Here is a 23,456-nt window from a genome sequence, read left to right as displayed (position 1 = left end):
TGGTTTTGAAGAAATGCCAGGGCCGGCGCGTCCATTAAGGTGAACTAGGCAATTGCCTAGGGCGCCAAAATGGAGGGGGTGCTGGCCAGGCCTGGGCGGGGCGGGGGGTGGGACAGGCTAGCAGCGGAGAAACTGCTGCATGCCTCTCCACCACCCCACCTCCTGCTAAAGCAGGCTTTGGCGGGGGGCGGGGGGCACCAGAAGGTGGTCTCGCCTAGGGCGCAAGAAACCCTAGCACCGGTCCTGAGAAATGCCAGTCCATTTCAGAACAAGCCAGCTTCAAGCTATGGGTTATATAGCTACTTGTTAAATTCCCCTGTTTGTTATAAATATCTGTCCCTGGTCTAGGCAACACAACAGGCAAGGTTCAAGGAAAGCAAAACTAAATGCTGTTGAAATCTTCCTCTTAGTTGAGTGGGAGGAGAGGTAAGTGCAGGAACTGTCGGCTTGCTCGTAGTCATTCCAGCTCATACCACAGTCACACTAAACCATGGATTAGCATGATGAATCCATTGACTCCTGTGCAAAACACATCCTATGGATCTTCAAGAGAACCACAATGCATTGCGGGGGATTCTGCAGTATGTACTGAGTCACCTGTTTAGTTCATTGTTTTCTTACCTGAATAGAGAGGGTGCTTTAAAATGCACCTAATGCTCTCCTATGATTTCACTTTGCAGAAGACAATAAATATCAGGGGTGGTCATCAAGCTAACCTTTAGAAAACCTTGTCTGCCGTTATGCAGCTTCTATATAGGAATCCCAATAAACTCGCACTGTTCTTTTAAAAAACAACAACAACAACACTGTAGTAGCATAAGCAAACTGGAGCTCATAAACCTGTAACAAAATCAAAAGAGCTTGTACCAACGCATCATATGACTGCTGTATCCCACACACTGCCTTTTGACAACAGCAGTATATGGCTTTTGTAATAAGGGATTCCTTCGCATCAAGGTCGCACCAAATAAAAAGTTAATAAAATGTTTTATTGCTAAACGGATAAAACAGTTTATGTTGGCGCTCCTCTCTCAGTCTGCTCTTGGTTCTGCCCCCATTTTCCGGGGATCATCTCTAAATTCTCATTTCTCTGGAGCCTAGCTAATGTTTTATGCCATGTTGCGGAAAGAAAGTTGTGGCCTGTTTAATCCAATTGGTGTCTGCCTCTTTCTTCCTCCCACAGCAACCTATCAGCATCAGTAATGAGGATTGGTCTGAATATCAGCCAAGTACAATTAAAGGTATGAAGAGAAGACATCCTTGATTTTGACAGACCTATAGCATATTTCTTGGGGAGGGGATAGCCTTCTGTTTTAAAGAATAAGAATAAGAAATTCTATACCACCACCCCCATCCAAAGGGTGGTATAAACTGCAGGGCAGTTTACAATATAAAAATACATAACATAGCGCAGTGATACCTTGGAAGTCGAACGGAATCCGTTCTGGAAGTCTGTTTGACTTCTAATACGTTCGGAAACCAAAGTGCGGCTTCCTATTGCCTGCAGGAAGCTCCTGCAGCCAGTCGGAAGCCCTGTCAGACATTCAGCTTCCAAAAATAGTTCGCAAACCGGAACAGTCACTTCTGGATTTGCGGCGTTCAGGAGCCAAAACTTTCGAGAACTAAGCTGTTCGAAAAGCAAGGTACGACTGTATAACAAACAAAAACAATAACAGCCATTAAAGGCTGGAGAGAAGGGGCACATTTTTGCCTGGCACCTAAAGGTGTATGATGATGGTGGCAGGTGAGCCCCCCTGGGAAGTGCATTTCACAAATGGGGAGCCACTGCAGAAAAGGTCTGTTCTTGTGTTGCCACCCTCCATACCTCTTGTGGAGGAAGCACATGAAGAAGGGCCTCAGATGATGATTGCAGGGTCCAAGTCAGTTCATATGGAAGGAGATGGTTCAAAAGTGTCTTCAGAGGCAGCCCCATGTATAATCTGTTTCAGTAATCTAACCTAGAGGTTACCTAGAGATTATAGTTAATCTTTCATTATTAATGCTTTCAATTGTTTTCTTTTTCCTCTGTGGGTATGTTGTTCCATTTAATTACCCAGAACCTTTCAATGCCTCTGTTGTGATTTGGTTGGGGTTTTTGACTTTAATGGTAACCTGCAGGTGTACATGTTTCATATCATAACACGCCACATTCCACTTGCAACCTTGATTAGAATGCTGCCTTATGTCTAATCTGTACCACTGTGTTCTGAATCTAATGCAATGAGAACTTTGTTGGAGCTTTACACAAAATAATACGATGGAATTGAACAGGTGGGACACTGAAGATTCATGTGGATAGTGATTTTGTTATTAATTTCATTAACCCCAAATTGTTCAAAATGATGTACACGATTCTCTTTTCTCCCCTCACCCCCTTCTAACTTCGCCAAAACCTTGTGAGGTCAACTAAGCTGATATATATTAACTGAACCAAGGTCACTCAAAGAGCTTTAGGGCAGACTGAGGATTCTGAACCCAGGCCTCTCACCCGTGTATCATAAAGGTAAAGGTAAAGGGACCCCTGACCATTAGGTCCAGTCGTGTCCGACTCTGGGGTTGCAGTGCTCATCTCGCTTTATTGGCCGAGGGAGCCGGCGTACAGCTTCCGGGTCATGTGGCCAGCATGACAAAGCCACTTCTGGCGAACCAGAGCAGTGCACGGAAACACTGTTTACCTTCCCACCGGAGCGGTACCTATTTATCTACTTGCACTTTGACGTGCTTTCGAACTGCTAGGTGTATCATATCACCTCTTAAAAGAATGGAAGCTTTTGGTGTAGTGGTTTAAGTGCATTGTGGAAATCAGGCCACAAGATATTCATTTTGAAACATACACCAATGAAATCTCTTTAATTTCTGACACACATAACAAGAAAGACGCCTTGCCCACCTGTGCCATGGGTGGTCTGAACATTGTACAAAGTGCAAGATATTTTTACAGCAGTTGACACACAGCAAGCATGCAAGTCACTTCCTCAAATATCCTGGGAAATGACGAAAGTTGCAAGAAGATTTCAATCAATCATCTTATCTAGCATTATGTGCCAGTCTGCAGTTACACATGTTGCGTTTACATTTTCTTGTGCTTAGAGCAGAATATGAACCAAGCAAATGCCACCCTCACCCCCACACCCGTTATTTCATAAACACTTTAACTGTTGACCAGAGCAAAGTTCATTTGTCAATTATCCAGAAGTCTCAGCCTTACAGAGCTGTCTAATAAGTGTGAGGTCTTCATTTAAGTCCTTAAAAAACCCTGATCTTATACCATGGCAAGCTGAAGTTCTTTGCCCACATGGTAAGTAGATTTTTCTCCGCTGCTGTCCAGCTGCATCTAAACTCCTTTAACCTGCTCCTGCCCCTCCATGTAACTCTATGCCTCTGTTTTGCATAGAGTTGCATTAAACACAATGAGTTGACTCTGCTCAGAAATAATCTTGTTTGTCCCCCCCCCCTTAAAAAAAAAAGCTGCATAGCTGTGCCCTACTGAGTATTTCACCCTTGCTGCCAGGTACTATTGTTATCTGCTGCACAAAAATTATCACCAACATTTGAAACTCAATATGCTTGATTGTTCCACAGTACCTAGATGTGCCAGTATTTACCATTTTAAAAAAAGTAATCTCCTGCCAATCGTCTACTGAGCTGTTTTTCGTTTTTATCTACTGGCTGGAAACAAAACAGATCACCTAGAAACCTAGAACTAAGTCACAGAGCAATTTGCTTTACCTTGTCTAAGGTCTCGGTTTTCATTTATCTCACAGAAATTTTAAACCACTAAACATCAAAGTATCCTAATGGTGTACAAAAAGAGAGAAATATCATTTTTTAAAAATCAAATAGATTGGGCAACTTTTAGACTAATAAATTCAGTCAATCAAGTGGATAGGTGTTAAGCAAACATCTAATTACTTGATGTTATTTATGCTTGCAGGTAAATTCAGTGAGTTTATTTCTACTGACCCCACAAATCAAAACCAATTCCAGATTTATTTACAAGAAGACAAATGTGGCACAGACAGTAGTGTAGTATATAATATACATGCCATCTGGAGAAAGCATCATTCTTTACCATGTGGAAATAATATCTTCTAAAGTCAAACTAGCTATGCACTTCACCAACAGAGGCCGATAGGAATTGTAGTCCAAAACCTCTGAAGGTTGCCATGTTGGGGAAAGCTGTGTTAGAAGAACAGTACAGCAAATGATGGGAGCCAAGTCTTTTTATCCTAATTGCTTAGCAGGCATCTGAATAATTTGCATTTTAGATAAATGGGAGTATTGTCTGTCTTCTGCTGCACTGGCACATCAGATTACATGCACTTGATAACAAGAAGATTCTAGTTGACTGTGGTTTGCATAATGGATGTTCTGTCATATTGCTGCTACAAATAAATGCCTTTGTAATAGGATATCTACTGTTCCTAGCAGCACCTAGGATTTGTTGCCCAGAAGAAAGCAAAAATATTAACCAAGGTTTGGGCTTTAGAGCGTATGTAGCACCTATCCACACCCCTTGAAGCTGCTGACAGCATTTCCGACATACCAAAACTGCTCATAATGATGTCACTTCACTGTTTCCTGTTTCCTGGCCTCCAGAGGGTGTTAACCAACAGGTTTTCCTGTATGTCAGAATGAGAGTCCAGTGGCCCATGCTTGATTCTTCAGCCAGTGTTTCCAGTACATGATTATCAACAACAAATGATTATTAGCAAGTCACCATGAGGGGATAAGCCAACTGTCTCACATCTGAGAAAAATGGGGCCAGTTTAGAGAAGCAAAACTTCAACAATAATAAGGCGTTTCCGTTATTTATTTATTTTTGTTCTGAGTTATATTATTACATGATTCAGATGGTCCCCTGAAACATGAGTGACTGTTGCCACTTCTAAGCCTCAGGTGAATATGTGGACATTCCCTTCCCCCCAGCAAGATGCTCATTCTCAGGGCTTTTTTTCAGCTGGAACTTGCCGGAAGTCAGTTTGGGCACCTCTCAGGTGTGCACCATTGCTGTCATAAGAGAACAAGGGAGGTGTTCATTGGGAGTTCTGGCCAGAGGCGTAGGAAGGTCAGGTGGTACCCAGTGCGGAAAATTTCTTGTCACCCCCCCCCCAATTGATTTCCCCCCCTGCAAAAATGGTTTTACATTATTTCATATTTTCTTACAAAGGAATAATAACAAGTAATAATAATAATAATAAACTTTTATTTATATCCCGCCCTCCCTGGCCGAAGTTGGGCTCAGGGTGGCTAACATCAGATACATAACACTGGTATAAAATCAAACAATAATTAAATTACCTCCTAAAAACATCTCAAAATCAAGTCTAATTAGATGGCTTCCCACAGGGTTAGGGTTGGGAACAGTAGGTGCTCCACTGAACTGAAATTTCAGCCTTCACGACACAGGAAAACAGCCAAGTAAACAGCTATTTTGGTGGAGGAGGGTCAAGATATTAACCGATATGCATGAAATTTCATATATAGCTATATAATCCCTAGTATAGTAAGATAAGACCTTTGGAGCAGGCATTTTTTAAAAAAAACGTTTTTTATGAGCTGCCCTAGTAGGGCAGTAATTGTTCCGTGATAATTTGTCACCCCCTCCATTATGGAACAAGGGGCGAACCGCCCCCTACGCCCCCCCCCCTTTCTATGCCCCTGGTTCCGGCACCTCTTCTTCTAGAAAAATAGCACTGCTCATTCTCCTTTGCATGGGCAGAACATCTCCCCTGGCACCAATTTTGCATGAAAACCTGGAAGCTGAGATAGAAAAGTGCCACTTATGTTTGTGCTGTCGCTTCTTTGTCTGTGAGATATTTGAGTACCATCAATATGGATGAGAGGAGGAAAATAACCCAGATCATATGGTCAACTTAATTCCACTTTGTCTTTTATTGACAATCTGATTCTGGACTTATTCTTAAGTGGACACATTTCAAACTAGTCTTCGAAACCATGCAATAATTATTTTAAGTGCATATTTGGGTTTGTGAGGTAGAAATCTTGTCCCAGTTATTTGTTTCAGGTAATCTAAGATAATAAGCCTCTGGTTGTATCCTGGCCAAAGGCCATCTTACTTGAAACACACATCCCAATATAATTTCTTTGTGTAGTTAAACATACTGGATCACTTCAAAATGCAATTGTACATATGCCAAATGTTGGCTCCCTGCAGCCTTTTTGGACCTGCTAGTCACTCCAGTGCACTGTTGCCTCCTAGCAGCCACAATAAACGCTGCAACCTCAGCATTCTGTGTCACTATTTATTCAGATCAGCCAGATTGCAAAATCATTATAATTTGTACTGCAGATTCTGTTTGACCACTTACTAATAAGCTAACATTTCCTTTTAGCAGGAAAGAGTTCCAGTCATGGCCAAAGTTAAGCATGTTAAAGTTCCACCACTTTCATTGGAATAATTAAACATATAGCCTACTTAAATATCTCTGTTGAAATTAATGGAATTCAAAAAGTATTAGCTTTGGCTGGATTGTGTTCTATGGTTTAATAAAGCTGTACATTTAATTGACAATACTAGTCTATACTACAAATTTGTATCAAATTGCCATCTTTCATCTTTCTGGGCCAAATGATCTCAACAGGCATTATTTAATTGCAGGAAAAAGTGTTCTATTTGGCATGTCACCAGGAAAAGACTGCACATAACTCTGCTTCATAGATTGTATCTTCAAATATTGACACTGGCAAGACGTTTTGATTAAAATTATCGGGCTGGATTCCAACATAACTGCGTAAAATCTTAAACATTTCCACTGTTTAAATCATATGAGCTGATAACGAAGAGAGCTGGCCTAAGACATTTTGCTGCCTGGGGCAAAGAGCAAGAGAGCAACCTCTCTGTTTCATATTTAGAAGTTGGCCAGCCTAACAGCTGGATGTTACTTCAACACAGGTGAGGCAACAGTGTCCTCCAGTGCACCAGAGGGCAGCAGGCGAGCTTGTGGGGTATGTATGTGTGAAGGCCATGTGGTAGTACACATCTCTGAAGTGGTGGCTGGTGCCCATTGAGATGGGTAGGGTGGAAGCCCAGACAGACAGAGCCAAGCAATTTTGTTCACATCCTCCTCCCTGCTCACTTCTACAAGCTCAACACTGAGACAAGCAAGGAAGAAGCTGATAGACAGAGCCACCCCGTGGACTGGTGGTCAGTGAGATGGCAGGCTGGCAGGGGCTGGCTGAGGGCAGACTGAGGTTGGTGAGGTAGTACCTCATTTGCCCTAATAGACCAGCCACCATCCCACCACTGTCCTTCAGCACCTCACAGCCACTCACCATGGCCCAGCACCCGCTGCCTCATGTGGCCACCTCACTCTGCCTAACGGCAGGTCTAGCCCTGATAAAGGACACCTGCTGGTCTTTTTCAGTTGTTTCTCAGCCTGATTACACTCAAACACTCCACATTGTGTGCCATTTTTTTAAAAAATGAAATGATCAATTGCTATCACTCCAGCTAAACAAATTGCAAATATTTTCACTCATCGGAATCTGCCGACATAGCGACGACTTGCAAAAAGAATTTTATGCAGTATTTTCATTCCTGTAAGCCTAGAGCAGTTGAATTTGTTCCAAGAATCTGCTTCAGCTTCATTTTGACGCTCCTGATTTTATTATTTAAGTGAAGGGGGAATTTTCTTCTTGCCTTTGGGGCCTTTCAGATTACATTTTCAAAATTAGTAGATGAAACACGATTTACCTCAGCCCACCACCGAACAGCATCTTCAATGAGTCCATTCATCCTATTGAGTTATAAACTCTGAAACATCAAGGTAACCCCTTTATATTTTAGGATTGCTCTTTATTTAATGTGTGTGCAAACAATCCCATGCATACTTACTTGAAAGCAAGGCCTACTTTGTTTAATAGGACTTACTTCCAAGTAAACGTGCAGAGGGCAGCCTTCTTCTATAATAAATCAGGCAAGATTCTGATATTTATTTATTTTTTGCAGAGACGCAACCAAAGGGCATAATGGGCTGGATACATAGATCTGACTTCCCATGAGTAAAGTTTATTGGTTCTAACCCAATGGCTCAAATTTTAAAATTCTGAATATGCTCTAATCTTTCATTTATGAAATCAAGAGAAATGGATTTTAAATATGTTTTATTCCTATTTCTGTTCTCATTCATACCTACATAGTAATGGTTTATAATGCTTAGCCACAGGCTGTTACAACAATAATATTTGATACAATACACAAGTCATCGGAGGCGGGGAGGCGGTAACAAAATGAACACAATAAAATTGTTTCTCCAAGGTGGTGCATAAGACCACCCTTTATAAAGGTATTGCTGAGTTTGGTGGCAATATTGCTATCCTATTGATAATTATTTTGTCTTGATACCTTGAAAGGATCTCAGTGATTTGTGAAATTACTCACATTTGTTGCCCAAACAACATACTAGCCAGACAGCTTCCCCACCCTTATCAGCAAATGGTACCTCTGCAACCATCACCTTAGTCAAGGTACACAGCTGAGTTGTTCTGATGCCTGAAACAGAAAATTCCACAAGTATCTCTCCCCAACTTTGGACAGTAAAAATACAATAATGCAACAATGTGTTATGTAACTTGTGGTTTGCTCCTCAAAAGCAGCTGTCTGAGGCAGTCACTTCATGCTGTCTAACGGCAGGGCTGGCCCTGTCAGAATGTTATGAATTATATAGATTTCAATCACTTACCTGGGAGTCAATTTCATTGACTTTAGCAGGACTTCTGAGGACACATGCACAGGATTGTGCTGCATATTATGAGACTGTGGTGTAATGCAACAGTTTAGGAAGATGCAGATAGGTAGATCTGAGACATAGCCTGCAATTACCGGTAGTTATAATTGGTTTATATCCAATTGCTGGTACTGCATCATATGTGTTCATTTAAGGCTCTGGGGTCCAGCACCTAAAAGGTAAAGGTAAAGGGACCCCTGACCATCAGGTCCAGTCGTGTCTGACTCTGGGGTTGCGGCACTCATCTCGCTCTATAGGCTGAGGGAGCCAGCGTTTGTCCGCAGACAGCTTCCGGATCATGTGGCCAGCATGACAAAGCCGCTTCTGGTGAACCAGAGCAGCGCACGGAAACGCCATTTACCTTCCCACTAGAGCGGTCCCTATTTATCTACTTGCACTTTGACGTGCTTTTGAACTGCTAGGTGGGCAGGAGCTGGGACCGAGCAACGGGAGCTCACCCCGTGGCAGGGATTTGAACCGCCGACCTTCTGATCAGCAAGCCCTAGACTCTGTGGTTTAACCCACAGCGCCACCTGGGTCCAGCACCTACTGCAATATTATTCCTGCACATTTGGTTGACCAGTTATAGTCATCCTTATGGGGAGGCACTTTTTCCAGAGACTAGAATTCTCTGTGCACAGGCTTTCAAACAATACATGCCCACCAGCAAATTGACTCTTGTTCCTGAGGGTATAACCCTAACTCAGTTCTGACATACATGGCAGGATCACCATCTACACTTGCATTGACTCTTCAGTCTATACACCTGATCTATTCTGTGCATATATGCACTTAGTGTATTGCTACTTTTGCCTTGTAACAGGAAGGCGGTCATAAAACCAGATTTCAGAAAGGATTAATGAGGCAGTAATGGAACATGTTTCAGTTCTGCACACTTCTCTGTTCACAAAGCGTTGACATGGTTCTCTTTGAAATGTAATTCTCATTAAGTAGACTTAATTTAATTGTCAGAAATTAGATATTCCCCCCTCCCGAATGCATCAATGAGCCTCTAAACCTATGTTGATATCAAGAATGACCAGGATCCATGTATTTGTTTCCAAATTATTTCTTTGGTTTTCTTGTTTGTTTGTTTGTTTTGTTCCCCCACCATCTCAGCGATGTCTTGAGTATTAAAAGTTTTCAACCATAAAAACATCAGAAGGTTTACAACCACCAACTTGAGAGTGGTCAATTAAACAGACATAGAAAGATCTCGCCATACAAACTCGTCTCTGGCCTTGGTAATATTTGTAGAAAATTCTTGCTTCCACCTTACACATTAAAGGAAGTGCTCATATGGTCCCTTGGAAGATGTTTCGGTGGTTTTGCAGTTCTCCTTGTAGATGGATGTGTAGGCTGCAGCTTGTTGCTGCTGTGGAAGCCTATTCCTCCTCTACCATTGGTGTCCCAATGGTTGAGAGGATAAAAAGGAGACATTTATGGGAGGGGTGAATCAGAAAAGTTCTCTGTGGATTGGCATAGTCTTCCCTGGATCTGAGCCACTTCAGTGAATGGAAGGGAATCTTTCTTGGGCAGCACCTTTGGATCCAATACCATGTGGATTTACATGTTCCATATTGCCCTCGTATTTTCCCATGTCTTTTAATGTGTTCTCCCAACACTTGTCGATTAGACTTTGGTCACACAGTTAAGGGGTCTGGAGATTGTAGCTCTGTGAGTGGCCTCCTAGCATCTCTCAGCACCCTTAACAAACTATAGTTCCCATGATTATTTAGGGGAAGCCATGCCTGTTAAGGGGACTCGGGTGGCGCTGTGGTGTAAACCACTGAGCCTTGGGCTTGCCGATCAGAAGTTTTGTTGGTTCAAATCCCCGTGACGAGGTGAGCTCCCATTGTTCAGTCCCAGCTCCTGCCAAACTAGCAGTTCGAAAGCACGTCAAAGTGCAAGTAGATAGATAGGTACCGCTCTGGCAGGAAGGTAAACGGCGTTTCCGTGTGCTGCTCTGGTTTCGCCAGAAGTGGCTTTGTCATGCTGGCCACATGACCAGGAAGCTGTCTGCAGACAAACACCGGCCCCCTGGGCCAGTAAAGTGAGATGAGCGCCGCAACCCCAGAGTCGTTCGTGACTGGACTTAACTGTCAGGGGTCCTTTACCTTTACCTTTTTATGCCTGTTAAAGTGGCAAAAGAGTGCTTTAAATGTATAGTGTGGATGTGGCCCGAGTTGTTGGAGAAAATCCCTGAACACGCAAAATTAACATTTCAGGGATGAGGCCAGGCTAGGACTTTCTCCCTGACATCCTGGTACCTTCTTATATGAGAGAACATTCAATCATATGATTCACCACTAGGGAGGCTACTTATGCATCACTAAAAAAAGTTAAAAAGATAGTACAGATTTGCATAAAATTTACCTGAGCCACTGCAAATGACTAGGTCCACACACTGAAGGTCTTTACTATTTCTTTACATCGTTGTGCAAACGGGACTATTACTTTTTGGAGTAACTTCAGAACAGAAGTTATATAATTCTCCCTTCCACCCCACTCCTCCAAGATTTGCAGTTTCAAAAGAAAGCAGTTTAGCTTAAGGGAATTTAGAGTTAAGTACTTTGCCTGGTTTTCCCCCCTCCTGTGCAATCTTCTACTTAAATATGCTGCAATAATAGACAGGTGGAGAAAATGCTTCTGAAGACTATTTTCTCTAAATTCCTAGTTTGTGTGTGTGTCAGGTACTTGTCTAACACCAACATACAGTAATTTTGACTTTGAATCTCCTTCCCCCACTGCCACCCACCTTGCAAATAAGCTTCATCCCCAAACAGAGCACACCTCTACCAAAATAAAACACACCCAGGATATGCCATCAGGTGGGATTGCCTGATCATTTGGATGTCGCTGAAAATGAATAAAGCTCTAGCAACCAACTAAATGTAAAAGTGAAATCTTGCGTATTAAACCTATATGCATAAACTGTCCCATGTCAGGGGGAATCCTGGGCCAATTGAGATCTTCCCCTTGTGCTGATGAGTACCACCCACAAGCGTTGGTATGGTTGGAGGGCCTCTTTTCATGCTTCACAAATGCCCATCAAAGAAAGTGGTGTGACCCTACTGCCCTCATTTCCACTTGCTACGTAGAGCATACAAGCTGATTCATGGAAACAAGATGTTTGGTCAAAATGAGGTGAGGTGCAAATTTAGAGAGCTGGCTACTTCAGCAGTTAATCAAGATGAAGAAAAGATTATCTTTGCAGTTAAAAATAGGCTTCTTGCCTGAGGAAGACCAGCCTTAAATACTGATGAATGAGGTGGATAACTGAGTTGTAGGCAGAAAGGCGAATTTTCCGTGTAGGATATCAGCTGCTGCCTGGCTTTCTAATCTGCACTTGTAGATCTCAATCTAATTTTTGTTTCATTTATGCTAGTGTGTGGCCACTGCCGCCGCCCCCAAGGGAGAGGAGATGGGGAGAAGGCCCTTTTTTGGGAGAAGAGCCTTGATCTTGCTGCTGCTGCCGTTGCGCCGCCACACTGAGGAGGAGGAGAGGGACGCCCGGCCATCCGGAGCTCCTGGGCTGGAGGGACCCAAGAACAAGTGCGGAGGGGGAGAGGAGAAGCCCTGACCCTGCTGCCGCCGCCGCCATTGCACTGCCACCGCCGAGGGAAAGAAGGAGAGGTAGGAGGGCAGGCGGAGGCCGTGAGGAAACACGCGGCTGAGCCCAGGCCCAACCCGAGCCCACCTCCCTGACGGCTAGCATGCTAGAAGCAGGCCGGAGCCCAGAGGGAGGTCTGCTGGAAAAAGACCTCGCTTTTTTCTATTTTTTATTACACACACACACACACACACACACACACAATTTCTCCCCCCTTTTAAAAAAACCTATATTTTAAAATAAAAATAAAACAAAGAACAACATAACACATATACCAACACAAACCCAAACACCAATAAATTCTTTACAAAAAATAATAATATATTTTATATTACTATTATCATCTCCATCTTCTATTTTTAAATACATAAAGTCCCCCCCTTTCATATATTTTAATCCCCTTTAAAAAAAAAACACCTCCCCCCTTCCCTAAGTCTTCAGCCCTTTTACTAAATTACTATTACTACCATTTTAAAAATACATCCATATATTACTTAAAACACACTTTCCACCCCCCCAAAAGGGGGGGGACTTTTTGTTGTTGTTGTTCTCTTTCCTTTCCAATATCTTTTATTTTATTTTTATTTTATTTCCTTCTTCTTAATATAATAAAAAATTATATAATAAATTTAATCTTTATTTCTACCTCAAACCTTTCTTTCAAAAATTAAAATGGCTGTGCCCAGAAGAGAGCCCTGAACCAGCACAGGCCACTCCCTGGGACTGCCACTCCACCCCAGACACTTAACTCCTTTTTATTTAATTTTCCCTTATTTTTTCCTTTCATCTCACTTTTTACTTTTCATCCTAATTTTTGTTTTCTATCCTTTTTGTTTTTTAAAATCGGACCCCCTTTTTAGCCTGTTTGTCAGTCTGTTTTTGAGGGGGGAGCCCTTTCTCCCTCCACCCCCTCTTTTAAAACAAAACTTTTCCCCATACCACTACCACTGCTACAGTTCCATCTCCCTCCCCCACCCCCTCTTTTCTTCTTCTTCCCATCTCTCCTCTTCATTCTCTCTTTTTCTCTCCCCCTCCCTCCCTCTCTCCACCCCCTCCCCCTTTCCCCCCTCTCTCTTTAAAGAAAACACATACATACACTCATACACACATATCACTGTATTATACTTTGTCCCTCTCATACTACAGCTAAAACTATCACTGCAATCTATTACCACAGTTATTACTCTACTTTCTCTCCTTCTCTCTCTTTCTTTCTCCCTTTCTTTCTTTTTTCTCCCTTTTATTTTACTCTAATTTCCCCTTCTTTCCCCCTTTTTTCTTTTCTTCTTCTTCTTCTTCCTCTTTTTCGCTCTACCCTTTGCCTATATTCTGCTTCGTCTGGTTCTGTTCCTGAACACATTCCTAACCCCACCTTCCACCTTAACTGGACCCCAGTACCCCTTTTGTGTATATGAGTGCACAGGCGTGTACTCATGGGTGCACCCACAAATAACCCCTCCTAAACACACATTTCCCCTGGCCCCACCCCTCTGGTCTCTTGCATTTCTGCCTTCTACCCCCCTTTTATGTGAACTGTCTGTCTGTTGGTCTGTCTGTCAGCTAACCTGCACCCCGCTCTGGTGGCACCGCTGAGGTGACTACGGTAACCCCGGAGAAGTTCTTAAAACACAGCCTAGACACGACACAAATGGCCACCTAATTTGAACGCTCTGTAAAAGCCACCAGTCAACAACGCCTGTTCAGCTCAGCAACCCAACAACACCCAGGAACCACCGCAACTCCTAACCGCAATACGCCCTACTCCAAGAGTATGCCAAGCAGACCTCAAATCAAAACCATGAGGGAGATTGAGATGACACTAACCAGGGAGATGGCAAATAGCGCTGAGACCGCAACACCCCTTCAAGATGATGACCACCCAACAACTAAACGAGATCTGAGGGAAATGGAAGAGAGATCAGCAGAAATACTGAATGCCACAGTGGCTCCCCTGCAGATATTAATCAACAATCTAACCTCCAAAATGAAAGCTCTAGAGAACAAGAACCAAATGCAAGAAAGAATAATAGAGCAATACTGGGAGGAGAACGCACGTGTGAATAAGAAATTGGATGAACTGGTAAATCACCTGAAAACAGAAAGCACAGAAATGAGAATCAAACAAGTGGACTTCGAAGATCGCAATAGATGTTGCAACATCCACTTCCGCAATTTTCCTGAAAAAGCAGAGGAGAAAAGCCCAGCAGTCCTAATTGTACGCTAGCTGAAAAATACAATCCCAAACCTGACACTCGAGGTAGATGACCTGGAGAGGGCTCACAGAGCCCTAAAACCTATGCTGAAACCCAGCGCCCCCCAAGACATCATTGTGTGCTTCACACGCTACAAAAAGAAGGAAGAGGTATGGAACAACCTCAGAAACTCAACCAACCTTTGATATGGAGAAACTCCCATATTGGCCTTACAGGATTTATCTCAGGATACCCTAAATCAGAGAAAAAGTCTACGCCTGTGCACCCAGCATCTCCAACAAGCAGGGATCAAGTACCGATGGGGCTTCCCCTTCTGCCTCATCGCAACAATCAACACAACATGGCAAACAGCCACCAACATACCTGAAGCCTTGCAACTACTGAAGAACTTCAAACTCGACCTTCCACTGGAATGGCAACTGACAAACCCACCAAGTGACAGCCATAACCATGACGAAACAACAGCAAACAATTGAACGACAGTAAAGAAGAAAAAGAAGCAACAGAAGTGGCATGGCATTGCAAACCAATACAGTCAAGTACCACGCACAGAATCGTCCCACCGGCCATATAACACAAGAAACCAGACCAAGATTAACCAAACCAACACATCGCAGATGGACAACCCTACAACAACAACCCCAGCTGAATGAAGCAACCGGAAGAAACCACAAACTGAAGGACTGGTGATTCCCCCCCCCTTTTTCCGGTTGCAACTATTTCTGAGTATGAGAAATTCATGAGAGATTGTTTAATGGGAAATTGACTTCACTTGCAGACCATTAGCAGAGCTGGCTCAGATAATATTTCTTTTTGAGAATATTTTCTTTCTACCTACATTCATATTTGCAACAGCTGCTGAGGAAGGGATAACATTATCTACTTCATAGATAAAATCCTTTTTTAAAATCAGTTATCTTCCAGCTTGTCAAAATGAAATAATTTCTCAGGAAAAACAAGACACTCAAACACTAAAAAAAAAAAAAACCATGCATCTGCATACAATCTGTATATGCCAATTTATATGTGTAGCTGTATATAACTTAAATAGAAATACAGTAAGGTAAAGGTAAAGGGACCCCTGACCATTAGGTCTAGTCGTGTCCGATTCTGGGGTTGCGGTGCTCATCTTGTGTTACTGACTGAGGGAGCCGGCATACAGCTTCCGGGTCATGTGGCCAGCATGACTAAGCTGCTTCTGGCGAACCAGAGCAGTGCACGGAAACGCCGTTTACCTTCCTGACGGAGCAGTACCTATTTATCTACTTGCACTTTGATGTACTTTCAAACTGCTAGGTGGGCAGGAGCTGGGACCGAGCAACAGGAGCTCACCCCGTTGCACGGATTCGAACTGCTGACCTTCTGATCAGCAAGCCCAAGGCTCTGTGGTTTAACCCACAGTGCCACCCGCGTCCCAGAAATACAGTACCTTGCACAATAATAACAAACAACTTGTTATTCAAACTGGGCTTGGAATGGGAAGCCCTTTCTTTTTTCAAAAAATAATATTTATTAAATTTTCCATTTAACTATCCAATAAAAACCACATTAAAACATTCCAAATTATAATACAATAAAAAAGCCAAATATTCAATGCCAAATTATATATCTTTTGGGTGACTTCCCATGCTCTCGATCTGATCACGACGTAAGTCCTCCTCCAGGTCAAAACCTTGGTGCTCAGTGGCTGATTCAATTAGCAGAATACTTTATCCCCCCTAGTTCAGAGCATGCCTGTTAATTAAGTCCAAATTTCATCTTAAAGAACAGGTGTCTTCCGCTCATGGCGACAGCTTTGGAGAGTTGCCAAAAAACGCAGTGCATTGCACCCAGTGCCCCCTGCCCCCCACATTCCATCAGGACTGGTGGCAGGTATTGGATGATCTGTGGGTGGAGCAGCCCCTCCGGCCCGGGGGGGGGGGGGTTGGGGAGGATAATTACTCCCATATTATCCTCAATTAGCCGCACGGAAAGGCTCTGCTTGAATGGGCACAGCCGTTCGCCATGGCAGCCAGACAGGAAGTCTGGGAAGCCCTTCAAACAGAGGACACTTTTAAGCAGAGGATTGTCCTGTGATGGGGCTTCAAATGGAGAGTTGCTCTGGAAAATAGGGCACATGGCTGCCCTAACAACAAATAATTCAAAATACTCCTGTCCTGAAGTGGAAGGGAGTGTGCACATGGATATATAAAGAACAACTCTCAAGGATCTGAGATTGTGTATGTGATGATGTGCATATGAATCAGTTAGTGTAGATTATCTTTAGAATGGCATTACTTAATATTAATAACTAAATCACAACTGATGAATAAAATGTAAGCCAGTATATGAACGGGAGATCATGAGGAAACACTATGCATCCCACTCAGAACTCCTTTGAAGAACGGTGGGGGTGGGACACAAACATAACAAATCAACATATAGAGATGTATTTCCTCTTTTAAATTGTATAAAGTAGTTGTCATGATGAAGAGTTTAACAATAAAAGTTTCGCTGGGATGGGCATGGGAAAGATGCTGACAGATATTTAGGCTCATTAAAATGGAAATCTATCATCACATTAAGAAATAATCTTGGAAGACAGAGTAGCGCCGCTTTAATCTTGCAAAATTGGTGAAGAAGTGAATCCATCATTACTGGAGCTGAAGTTACTGACAACATGAAAATGAGCTGAGAATCACAAAATATATGTTAATGGAGAGGGGAGGAAATCAGAACTATAAAACCATCCTAAATTTGTCACTGCAATAAAGCAAATATATTGAAGAAGACGGTCTTCTTTGGAAGTAAAGGGAGATTTTTATTGCTTATTTGAGACTGTTTGAAGTTGCAAATGGAATCTGCAGCTTCCATCCTAAAAGTGAACTACAATAAACTGGAAGTCACCTCAGCACTGGCTCAACTTCAAAAAAAAGAAATGGGGGGGGTGGTTCTGAAAGACTTGATTAGGTATTAAAGATGGTCTTTTCATGAGCTCCATGTCTCAGACACACTTTCAAAAGCTCTGAGAGATGTGCTTGAAATTAAAAAATAATTAAAGATGGCTTGCTTTCAAACTTTGACTTGACAAGTTCAAAAGTGAGCCAAGGAACATCTCCATGATAAGACTGATTAAATAATTCTGTGTGGGTGGCCAGTATCCAGGAACCCTGCAAGCATAACAAGATTGGCATTTTATTGGAGAGCACAAGAGAAAATTGAGTAGAAATGATATTATATCACAGTGGCTCACAATTTGAAAAAAATCTTTTGAGGTAAAACCCATGCCATTTCTTAAAGCAGGTAGGCTACAGCAGCTTTGGGAATTTTCTGTCGTCTGGTGCCATAATTTTGGCTTTCACCATATAAACCTCCTCTTCACAAATGTAAGATGAAAACAGATCTCTTCATTCTCCTTATTCTTTATTTCATAGGATTCTCATTTCTTGACTCTTGTTTAAACTTTTACTTTTTCTTCTTTAAATGACCACTTTGCCATTATCTGTCTTTCTTATTTTGCCCTACCTGTATGTTCCCTTTTGTTCTTTTCATTCTTCAATTATTCTTCTTATTAACATCTATTCCACCCAAAAGTTTACTGCTCGGTCCCTTTTGCTTTTGTCTTCTTCAAACATCCTCCTCTTTCAAATTCACTTCCTCCTTCGTTTCCCACTTCCTGTGTTTCTTGTATTTTAGAGAAGACTGTGGAGAGAAAACATGTCTACCCAGAACGTGTGAAATTGAGACTCTAATTTGGGCAAATAAATTTCTGCAAATTTATTAAACCTAATTCTATTTAATTTAGATAATTCCTTGTTTTGATGGTTTTACCAGACCAAAAAAAGAAGAGTGTTAAGGAGTTCTTTTCAGAGTGCACTGGCTAACTAGGAAAGGCATAATGTGAAAGCTAGCAGCTTGCTTTGTCTAGTTGCCTTAGCAACACTAGAGGAGGCTGATGCCTGTGATCTGCATTCAGAACAGCTGCTTCTGCTTGCAGACTTTGTTGTTGTTGTTGTTCAGTCGTTCAGTCGTGTCCGACTCTTCATGACCCCATGGACCAGAGCACGCCAAGCACGCCTATCTTTCACTGCCACCCGCAGTTTGGCCAAACTCATGCTAGTTGCTTCAAGAACACTGTCCAACCATCTCATCCTCTGTCGTTCCCTTCTCCTTGTGCCCTCCATCTTTCCCAACATCAGGGTCTTTTCCAGGGAGTCTTCTCTTCTCATGAGGTGGCCAAAGTACTGGAGCCTCAACTTCAGGATCTGTCCTTCCAGTGAGCACTCAGGGCTGAATTCTTTAAGGATTGATAAGTTTGATCTTTTTGCAGTCCATGGGACTCTCAAGAATCTCCTCCAGCACCATAATTCAAAAGCATCAGTTCTTCTTTATGGTCCAGCTCTCACTTCCATACATTACTACTGGGAAAAACATAGCTTTAACTACCGGTATACGGACCTTTGTCGGCAAGGTGATGTCTCTGCTTTTTAAGATGCTGTCTAGGTTTGTCATTGCTTTCCTCCCAAGAAGCAGGCGTCTTTTAATTTCGGGACTGCTGTCCATTTCTTCCCCTTCTATCTGCCAGGAGGTGATGGGACCAGTGGCCATGATCTTAGTTTTTTTGATGTTGAGCTTCAGACCATATCTTGCGCTCTCCTCTTTCACCCTCATTAAAAGGTTCTTTAATTCCTCCTCACTTTCTGCCATCAAGGTTGTTTCATCAGCATATCTGAGGTTGTTGATATTTCTTCCGGCAATCTTAATTCCGGCTTGGGATTCATCCAGTCCAGCCTTTCGCATGATGAATTCTGCGTATAAGTTAAATAAGCAGCAGACTACAGAAGAGCAAAGTGTCAACTGAGTTTGTCAAAGGCATGTAGCCTAACCATCACAAGATACTTCAGTTTGGTTTCTGAGCTGAAGCGGTGCCCCCAAAGTACTTCAGGAGGTCCTGCTTCAACTAGGGGTGCCTCATGGAGATTTCACCTAAGTCAAGCCAATAATTCCTCTGAGGCACAGTGCTTCAAATTGAGGTTTGGGATTTGTCCAAATCTGATCGACATCCAGATGCACTGGCGTTTCTTGTTTTCTCCGTCCCCCACATTTTCACAGGTTCTTAGCAAGGGTGGCCCTTGTACTGAAAGGTTCATTTGGGCACAGTGATTCACCTTGTACAGTGGTACCTCTGGTTAAGAACTTACAGTAATTTGTTCCAGAAGTCTGTTCTTAACCTGAAACTGTTCTTAACCTGAGGTACCACTTTAGTTAATGGGGCCTCCTGCTGCCAGCACATGATTTCTGTTCTCATCCTGAGGTAAAGTTCTTAACCTGAGGTACTACTTCTGGGTTAGCGGAGTCTGTAATCTGAAGTGTCTCTAACCCGAGGTACCACTGTATTTCTTTTGTTACATATGAGTGGTTGATAGTCCTGGATGGCTGGCTAATTCACCAGAATATAGGGACCGTTGGGTAGGGCCGGTGTGGTGTAGTGGTTAAGAGCGGCAGACTCGTAATCTGGGTAACCAGGTTCGCGTCTCCGCTCCTCCACATGCAGCTGCTGGGTGACCTTGGGCTAGTCACACTTCTATGAAGTCTCTTAACCCCACTCACCTCACAGAGTGTTTGTTGTGGGGGAGGAAGGGAAAGGAGAATGTTAGCCGCTTTGAGACTCCTTCGGGTAGTGATAAAGCTGGATATCAAATCCAAACTCTTCTTCTTCTTCTCAAACTTAATCCATTCCAGAAGTCCGTTCCAAAACCAAGGCATGCTTTCCCACAGAAAGTAATGCTAAATGGCTTAATTCATTCCAGACTTTTAAAAACAACCCCTAAAAAGCAATTTAACATGAATTCTACTATCTAACGAGACCAATGATCCATAAAATGAAAGCAATAAACAATGCACTGCAGTCACACAATCAATCAATCAGTAGCTGAACTGTGTTCTACACAGTTACAAAAACAAAACAAAAAGAGCCGCAAAAACAAAAATGCAAAACCAATAGGAAAAACAGACAGACCTCACTGTAACACTCAAAACGGAAGTGTGGCACTCAAATTGGAAGCGTAACACTCAAAATGGTGCATGTTTGGCTTCCGAAAAAAGTTCGCAAACCGGAAGACTTACTTCCAAGTTTGCAGTGTTTGGGTTCCAAGTTGTTTGAGTACCAAGGCGTCTGAGAACAAAGGTATCACTGTAAGAGGAAATAGGATTCCTGCTTCCATCCCACTGTATTTAATAGAGCTGAGCACTGCATTTCAGTTAGAAATTTCACTTTGTTTCATAGAAGATCAAAGGAATGGCACAAAGTTTATCCCTATTCTCCAAAAGCATGAAAATTTAGACTAGAGTAAATTCTCAGCTGAAGAGGAAATGCCAAAGAACTGAGAAAACTGAAAGCTAACAAGGCTTCCAGATACTAAGCGCAGACAAGGACCAACTCATCTCACAAACTCTTAACCCACTTTCCAGTCTCGCATATGAGAGAGAGAGATCCATTTACATGACTGTTGAAACTTGCTCTGTAACTTTGGAGCCAGAGCCAGAAAGACACAGTAATGACACTGAATGGGTAATTAGTATCTATTAAAATAGTATACAAACTAGGGCGTCGTCAAGGTGCTAGCATCTGGTTGAGCCACCTGGAGGGATTTGGCTTCATAACAAAGAATCCAAGATGGATGGTGCCTCTGCAAAGTTTTTTATATAAATAAATCACTCGGAGAAAGACTATCAAAGGCGAGAGAAAGCACTGAGTTTCATATTCTGCACCATCATATTTAATAGCCGAGGAGCTGGTGCTTCCTACAGCTTGGCTCCTCTATAGAAAAAGAAGAAGAAAGCACCTTCTAACTAACTTCAGGATACCTGGGGGAAGGTCTCCACTTTTCACTCAGGTGGATAGACTTCTGTCTTCTTCTTGCACTTTCAAAGGACTGCAAGGACTCTCTTATCATTACTTGCGTGGGAATAGAAGCAAGATTAAAAGAAAAGGAGCCATTCTAGCCTCTCTTTGCTGCAGATGCAGAGCAAGCATTCCTTTCTGATCATCTACTTCAAATTGAGAATGAATGGCACTTTCTGTATTCCTGCTCAGGAAAGGAGGAGAGCTGATAATTGCCTTCTGAAGGCAGCACTTAACACCTATCCTGTAGGTGATAATTGCAGTGTTCCATGAGGATTAGCCAGGCACTCCTGGCATAAATCCCATGTCAGGCAGAATCATTGAAGAACTACCAGAGTTAGTCTTTCAGCAGCAAATCACTGAATGGCTAAGAGCTGAATTCTCTGAAGGAAATTTATACTAAAGGCCTGTTCCTCTGTGCTATCTCCAAGAGGAGATAGACCTGAAAAAAAGGAAATATTCATCAAGTAAAATCTCTGCCAGATATGGAGCACAGTCCCCTTTGGGCCTTTAAACTGGAAAACAAAGGTTTGGACTTGTTTTGAATGCAGTTGTACCTTGGTTGACGAACGCCTTGAGACTTGAACATTTTGGCTCCTGAACGCCGCAAACCCGGATTTGAGTGTTCCAGTTTGTGAATGTTCTTTGGAACCCAAACATGGCTTCTGCAGCTTCCAATTGGAAGCCGTGCCTTGGTTTCCGAACGTTTTGGAAGTCAAACGGATTTCTGGAACGGATTTGGTTCGACTTCTGAGGTACCACTGTATTGGCTTTTATTGGGTATTGTCCATCTATTCTGTGTCTAGTTGCAGGTGGGTAGCCGTGTTGGTCTGCCATAGTCAAAACAAAATCGAAAATTCTTTCTAGTAGCACCTTAGAGACCAACTGAGTTTGTTCCTGGTATGAGCTTTCGTGTGCATGCACACTTCTTCGTGTGCATGCACACTTCTTCAGATGTTTTTATTCTGTGTCTAGTGAGCCTTTTTTATTTATGAAACATCTCCTCATTTAAAACAGAAATGCACCATAAAGGCCAGGCCAGCTTTCCTCCTTTACTCATAAAAAGAAATCAGTATTCTCTGCTCAGATGACCCCAAGGGAGGATTCTCTGACAGATAAACAACTGAGCTTAACTATACAAGATGACAAAATTTTCCTCAAATAAACTATCCAAGTAATTTTGCCTTGGAATATGTACAAGTTATTGGAGGCATCTATAGCAACGCTCTACAGGGTGCCTTTCCCTCCTTCCCAGCACCCTGCCCACGAAAAATAAGATTATCAAACCACCTTTTAAATTTTACTGAGAAGAAGGTGTATACTACAAGAGGGGGAATTTGTGGAATAATTCACTATTACTAGTTGCAGAGGCAGGTTTCCCAATTTACAGAGGATCTGTAATATGGATATGGGCATGTTGTAAATTGATTCTCAAAGCTGAATAAAATGTAGGAGATTCCTGCTACCTCACCACAAAAAATGCAGCATGCTCGTGATACTGAAAGGTGAAGATATTCTCTCCCCCTCCCCAAGAAAAGAGAGGTGTATTTGATTAGGAAATAAGTGCCTAAGGACACAATGTGTCTTCTCTAGAGGAGACAAAAAGACATGAAGAGAAGCAGACTATGAGGTGCAAGTGTCCTGAAAGTATGGTGGCCAGGTTGTATCACCCAAAAGATAGAGGATAAAAGGGGGCAGAGATTCACATAAAATATAATAAAAAATAAATCCGGTCTTTGGGTGTTTGATTTTCGTTGTTGTGTATACTGTGTATATACGGACAATGACAATAAATAAATCTAATCTAATCTAAAATAAAAAATTCCTTCCAGTAGGACCTTAGAGACCAACTAAGTTTGTTCTTGGTATGAGCTTTCGTGTGCATGCACACTTCTTCAGATACCTGAAGAAGGATTTCTGGTGCTACTGGAAGGATTTTTTTTTTTGACTATGGCAGACCAACACGGCTACCTACCTGTCACATAAAACATGTATAT

The sequence above is a fragment of the Lacerta agilis genome, chromosome 1, assembly GCF_009819535.1.
Source record: "Lacerta agilis isolate rLacAgi1 chromosome 1, rLacAgi1.pri, whole genome shotgun sequence".
Taxonomy (NCBI): Eukaryota; Metazoa; Chordata; class Lepidosauria; order Squamata; family Lacertidae; genus Lacerta; species Lacerta agilis.
The sequence above is the reverse complement of the archived record's forward strand: the minus strand, read 5'-3'. Positions refer to the sequence as shown.